The 7,199-nt window shown below is 41.1% G+C and overlaps 1 long non-coding RNA gene across 1 annotated transcript; it reads right to left on the bottom strand.

The window, feature by feature from the left end:
- Positions 1-3,005: 3,005 nt before the first annotated feature.
- Positions 3,006-5,717, bottom strand: LOC111980172 (uncharacterized). The gene is made up of 3 exons (XR_002879409.2): positions 5,628-5,717; positions 5,385-5,528; positions 3,006-5,212 (listed from the first exon to the last, which is right to left on the bottom strand). It is a non-coding gene; the product is annotated as an uncharacterized lncRNA (long non-coding RNA).
- Between the last annotated feature and the right edge of the window lie 1,482 nt (positions 5,718-7,199).

Genomic DNA, 7,199 nt, shown 5'->3' with positions numbered 1-7,199 from the left:
GCAATTACACTATATTTTAGCCTGTTTTTAAGAATAAGAATTGTTCCACGGATCAGACTAAATCAAGTAAATAGAAAATAAAATCTCCTGAAAACAAAATTTCATAAAATCTGCCCCTACACCCTAACCAAATAATTTTAATATTTATTGTCCCCCCTCTAGAATCAATCGTACACTTTGGGTTCACAATCTGTTTGACAAAATTATTACAAATCGGGTCACCCTACCAAACTCCCCTGCTAAAACTTACTGTAGGTCTGTTTGCTGCCTTTTCATTGTCACAGCCTAAATGCCAATCACCAAACGAGGGGAATGATGCAAGTGCCGATTAAATTAAATCGACTTTAGTACATGCCAAAAGGCTGCATTCTCCAATAGGAACGGGAGTAAAAGCAACCAAATCTTGATGACAACWTTGTACATAAAACAGCTCTACCATCCTATTCTTTACAGTTCTATAAACTCAGCGGAGAATGTTCTTGCTCACATTCAGCTTCACGGCTTGTGTACACTAGTACGCGGTAAATTGCCGCGTGCCGCTTAGGCCGCCCAGAGAATCTCGCTTGTGGGCGTGCTGGCAGCATATAGCAGCATGTTGTGCGTCAAGAATTCAGCATAGCAAGTTTGTATGAAAGTCTGGTTATTAAATGGATAAATACCCATTAAATGGGTAAATCCATTCTCCATTTCATGAATTTATTCACAGGTAATAGTAATATGCTCTAAAACGCTCTGGTGACAAACAAACTTTGCTGCCATGTTTCCAATTGTCCACATGGCTGGYAGAACCTTTTCAAGTAAGTAAATTGTGGACTACAGAAAAAGGAGGACCAAGCATGCCCCCATTCTCATCGACGGGGCTGTAGTAGAGCAGGTTGAGAGCTTCAAGTTCCTTGGTGTCCACATCACCAACAAACTATCATCGTCCAAACACACCACGACAGTTGTGAAGAGGGCATGACAACGCCTATTCCCCCTCAGGTGACTGAAAAGATTTGGCATGGGTCCTCAGATCCTCAAAAAGTTCTACAGGTACACCATCGAGAGCATCCTGACTGGTTCCATCACCGCCTGGTATGGCAACTGCTCAGCCTCCGACCGCAAGGCACTACAGAGGGTAGTGCATTTGGCCMAGTACATCACTTCCTGCCATCCAGGACCTCTATACTAGGCAGTGTCAGAGGAAGGCCCAAACAATTGTCAAGGACACCATCCACCCTAGTCATAGACTGGCAAGTGGTACCGGAGTGCAAAGTCTAGGTAAAAAAGGCTTCTTAACAGCTTTTACCCCCAAGCCATAAGTAACTTGTACAGCTAATCAAATGGCTACCTGGCCTATTTGCATTGTCCCACCCCACCCCCCATTTGTACACTGCTGCTACTCTGTTTATTACCCATGCATAGTCACTTTCTCTACCTACATGTACACTACCGTTCAAAAGTTTTGGGACACAGAAATGTTCTTGTTTTTTAAAGAAAAGCACATTTTTTGTCCATTTAAAATAACATAAAATTGATCAGAAATACAGTGTAGACATTGTTAATGTTGTAAATGACTATTGTAGCTGGAAACGGCTGATTTTTAATGGAATATCTACATAGGTGTACAGAGGCCCATTATCAGCAACCATCACTCCTGTGTTCCAATGGCACGTTGTGTTAGCTAATCCAAGTTTATCATTTTAAAAGGCTAATTGATCATTAGAAAACCCTTTTGCAATTCTGTTAGCAGGGCTGAAAACTGTTGTTCTGATTAAAGAAGCAATAAAACTGGCCTTCTTTAGAGTAGTTGAGTATCTGGAGCATCAGCATTTGTGGGTTCGATTACAGGCTCAAAATGGCCAGAAACAAAGACTTTCTTCTGAAACCTGTCAGTCTATTTTTGTTCTGAGAAATGAAGGCTATTCCATGCGAGAAATTGCCAAGAAACTGAAGATCTCATACAACGCTGTGTACTACTCCCTTCGCAGAACAGCGCAAACAGACTCTAACAAGATTAGAAAGAGGAGTGGGAGGACCCGGTGCACAACTGAGCAAGAGGACAAGTACATTAGTGTCTAGTTTGAGAAACAGATGCCTCACAAGTCCTCAACTGGCAGCTTCATTAAATAGTACCCGCAAAACACCAGTCTCAATGTCAACAGTGAAGAGGCGACTCTGGGATGCTGACCTTCTAGGCAAAGTTCCTCTGTCCAGTGTCTGTGTTCTTTTGCCCATCTTTATCTTTTATTGGCCAGTCTGAGATATGGCTTTTTCATTGCAACTCTGCCTAGAAGGCCAGCATCCCGGAGTCGCCTCTTCACTGTTGACGTTGAGACTGGTGTTTTGCGGGTACTATTTAATGAAGTCCATTTAAAGGATTACTGTAGATCATGAGTTATTATTTTTCCTATTGCCATTATTTAAGTTTTTTCCACGTTCATTTTATATCCTGAGATTGTTGAGTATTCTGAAAATATTTTTAACAAGTGGGGCATTGAGTTTTCAATATTAGTCAGGTATATCAAAAGATCGTTGGCAAATAAGTTTACTTTATAGCCAATACTGATACCTGTTACACTTGGCTCCTGTCTAATTCTTTCTGCAAGTGGTTCAATTGCCATTGCAAACAGGAGGGGCAGACAGAACGTCCCTGTCTCGTGCCCCTTTCTAAAGCAATTTAATCAGATAATGTATTATTTGTGTATATGTTTGCTGTAGGATATTTATATATTTTTATGAAATGTATTATTTCAACTGGAAAGTTGAAGCTTCCAATGTTTTGAATAGAAAAGCCATTTCAAGACGGTCAAAAGAGTTTTTGGCATCAACATCCATTATTGATAAATCTACATCTTGTTTTTTAGCATATTGTATTATACTGAAACATGTTCTTGTATTGGTTTGTAAGTGTCTATTTTTAATAAACCCTGTTCAATTAACATGTATCAAGTCTGATAAGACTTTTGCCATTCTGTTGCTTATGAGTGTTATTTTATTGTCACAATTTATTACATTTATGGGTCTGTAGTCTGCCAGGGAACTCTCCAGATTTTCCTGGTTTTAATATACACTGAACAAAACAATAAACGCAACATGTAAAGTGTCCCAGGTTTCATGAGCTGAAATAAAATATCCCAGAAATGTTCCATACGCACAAAAATCTTATTCCTCTCAAATGTTTTGCACACATTTTGTTTACATCTCTGTTAGTGAGCATTTCTCCTTTGCCAAGATAATCCATCCACCTGACAGGTGTGGCATATCAAGAAGCTGATTAAACAGCATTATCATTAAACAGGTGCACCTTGTGCTGGGGACAATAAAAGGCCACTCTAAAATGTGCAGTTCGTCACACAAAATGTTGAGGGAGCGTGCAATTGGCATACTGACTGCAGGAATGTCCACCAGAGCTATTGCCAGATAATTGAATGTTCATTCCTCTACGATAAGCCGCCTCCAACATTGTTTTAGAGAATTTGGCTGTACGTCCAACCGGCCTCACAACAGCAGACCATGTGTAACCATGCCAACCCAGGACCTCCACATCCGGCTTCTTCACCTGCGGGATCGTCTGAGACCAGCCACTTGGACAGCTGATGAAACTGTGGGTTTGCACAACCAAAACATTTCTGCTCAAACTTTTATAAAGAAGGCCCTCATTTATCAATGTTGCGTACCAACAGAAATGTTCGTAAACCATGCGTGCGATCATTTCTAAGCAAAGTGTGGGATTTATCAATTTGTACTTATACTTGAGAATGTGTGTACATTTAATAACACATCTGATCATACGTACGCACAGCACCTTCTGGTAGAAAAGTCAAACTGCTAACGAAATACCATCCACCAAATGGAGAAAGGATACATACTGGACCAAATCATAAACTATGAAGAAAAAAGATAATAGATTAATAGTTTTAAGTGTCTAAAAGAAAAACATGAATAAACTATTAATAGTTTTCTCAGGGTGTTATCGAATTCATAAACATGAAACCATTTAAGCCTAATTGAATAATAAAGTCAATTAGAAAGAGAGTGGAATGCAAGTTGAGGCAATTTAGTTAAACCAGTTAAATAATATAAAACGCAACACTGAGGCATTGTGACTTGTCCAAAATGGCAAATCTTGCATTGCTGGAGGATCTGGCACAAGCTGCATTATGCAGGGAGCGTGTTTTTAATGAGCATGCAGATTTTTTTGCTGAGAGCGACACTTGGCTTATTAGTAGATTTTGTTTTCCAAGGCAAATTTAATTGTCTCTCTGCAACCAACTCTCTCCAGTATTAGAAAGGGAGACGAAACTCACAAATGCCATCCCAATGCATACCTAAGTCCTCGACACCCTGGGATTTTTGGCCACTGGAACATTCCAACGGGAGATTGTGGATCGGTCTGGCATTTCACAACCAACCATGAGTCGAATATTGCCTGCAGTCCTTCATGGCATTATTTCATTGACCCCACAATACATACAGTTTCCGAACACTGCTGTGCAACAGGCCAGAGTGAAAAGGGATTTCCATACCACAGCTGGATTTCCCAATGTCATTGCAGCAATTGACTGCACCCACATCGCAATAAAAGCACCATCATTGAACAAATGAAACTTTGTCAACAGAAAAGGTTTCCATTCTGTCAATGTGCAGGTCTTCTGTGATTCACATTTGGCTTTGTTGAATGTAGTGGCCAAATGTCCAGGTTGGACACATTATTCGTTCATTGTGCAGAACAGTTCAGTCGGCCTTAACCTCCAGGACGGAGCTGTTGAGGAGGGATGGCTTATTGGTAAGTGACTTATGTTTTATTTGCAAGGTTTATTTGCCATGTTAGACCTCTACTGGGAAACAATGTCTGAATGTTGTGTTCATAGCTGCAGGAGACCAGGGCTACCCATTAAAAACATGGCTTATGACTCCCCTCACAGACCAATAAGAGGCAAGGTGGCAAGCCCACGCATGCACAAGAACAATCGAGCACACCATAGGCCTGCTGAAAGGGCATTGGCTGTGCTTGTCTGGTACAGGAGGCACACTACAATACTAGCCTAGCAAGGTTTGCCTCTGAAATGACATTCCTTCAAATGCCATTACGTGAATGTAATACAATGTGTTTGCTACATTGTCAAGGCTTGCAGTGTGCTCCACGACATTGCAATCAAAAATGGCATTCCGCTGACCCGATGAGCCCATGCCTGACAGGGAGTGTTTCCATCCACCCATAGCTCTGGCACTGAAAACAAGAGTCAATATCATGCAACGGTTTTAGGTATCTGTTCTTCCAAATATTGTAATCAAATCGACAAGGAAAACACATTTACATTGCACCAGAAATGAATGTCTCACATGTTTGACACAATCAACAAGTTCTTTCAATTAATGATTTCTCTCAGGCTGTTACATACATCCTCCAGCTGCTGTTTGAGTCCAAGAATTGATGTGTTGATCTCTTGTTGTTTCAGGACTACGTCAAAACATGCGGTGCAGCTGAAGCTCTCGCCAAAGAGGACACCCTTCTGGTAGGCCTGGGGCTGAGGGGTCAGGCACATCTGTGAAGATTATGTTTTGTTATATATATTATATTTATTGACAAAAAATATTTAGTGGTCCATTTCTGAATATTGTAGCGAAAATAAAGCTTGACTTACCATCAGTTGGTGTGTCTGGTATTCCTTCAGGGTCTGGGAGAGGGTTCTCAGTATCACCATCACAAATGATGCCAGACACTGAAGCCATTGAGGACCAAAGTACTGCTGGCTCTCGTTCTCTCTTAATCAGGAAAATTGGATAGCAGGTGGGTGGACTCTGGCCAATCAGTGAATCTTTACACCCAGGTAGAAAACCTGTATAAGCAGAAAACCTGCATTCAAGTACTTGAGGGCAATAGGCAGATTTAATAGCTGGACTAGGGGTTGGTCCTGGATCAGGCCCATCTCTAAATTAAGGATTGAGGGTGGAAGCCCTACATGTTTGTTGGAGTAGTTAGGATTGGTCAGACAGGTCACGTTCCTGGCTGAGACACCAGACAGATATACTGTACAACATTTGGATAGGTATTTAACATATCAGCTAACCACATGATTTAGTAGTCTGACGCCTGACTGTGCGGTCGATGATGTGGCACCCAAGTCCTTTGGTTGATGTAATTCATCATCTATGCTATGTTGATGGCCTGGAAATCAACCAAAGTCTGTCATGGGACGTGATAAGGGTGTCAAAAGAGGTACTTGGGTGTCATCTTCAACGTCATGGTTTCTGGCTCTGGAGGGTTTGAGTGCTGAAATGAATGTACAATCACAAAATACACTCAGTGACCAGTTTATTAGGTACACCATCCGCTCACGAAAATGTTTCACTCCTACAGTGAGTCACGTGGCCGTGGCAAGCTATATAAGGCAGGAAGATAGGCATCGAAGCATTCAGTTACCGCTCGATTGAACATTAGAATGGGAAAAACGACTGACCTAAGCGACTTTGAGCGTGGTATGATCGTCGGTGCCAGGCACGCGCGTCGGTTCCAGTATCTCAGAAACTGCCAGCCTCCTGGGCTTTTTACGCATGACAGTGTCTAGGAATTACAGGGATTAGTGCAACACAACAACAAAAAATACATCCAGTCAGCTGCAATCCTGCGAGTAAAAACAGCATGTTGATGAGAGGTCGAAGGAGAATGGCAAGAATCGTGCAAGCTAACAGACGGGCCAGAAACAGGCAAATAACGTCGCAGTCAGGGTTCGGGTAGTAACGGATTACATGTAATCTATTACATGTAAGGGATTACAAAAAACGTAACTGTAATCTGTTGTTACCAGCAAAATATTGTAATCAGATTACAGATACTTTTGAAAAACTAMAGGATTACTTCGAGAGACTGAAAAACAGCTTCTATCTCAAGGCCATCAGACTGTTAAACAGCCATCACTAACATTGAGTGGCTGCTGCCAACATACTGACTCGAATCTCTAGCCACTTTAATAATAAAAAATTTGATATAAACAATGSCACTTTATATAATGTTTACATWCCCTACATTACTCATCTCATATGTATATACTGTACTCTATACCATCTACTGCATCTTGCCTATGCCGTTCGACCATATATTTATATGTACATATTCTTATTCATTCCTTTACACTTGTGTGTATAAGGTAGTTGTTGTGAAATTGTTAAATTACTTGTTAGATATTACTGCACGGTCGGAACTAGAAGCACAAGCA

This window comes from Salvelinus sp. IW2-2015, linkage group LG20 (genome assembly GCF_002910315.2).
Source record: "Salvelinus sp. IW2-2015 linkage group LG20, ASM291031v2, whole genome shotgun sequence".
Taxonomy (NCBI): Eukaryota; Metazoa; Chordata; class Actinopteri; order Salmoniformes; family Salmonidae; genus Salvelinus; species Salvelinus sp. IW2-2015.
This window is presented reverse-complemented; position numbering and strand designations above follow the sequence as displayed.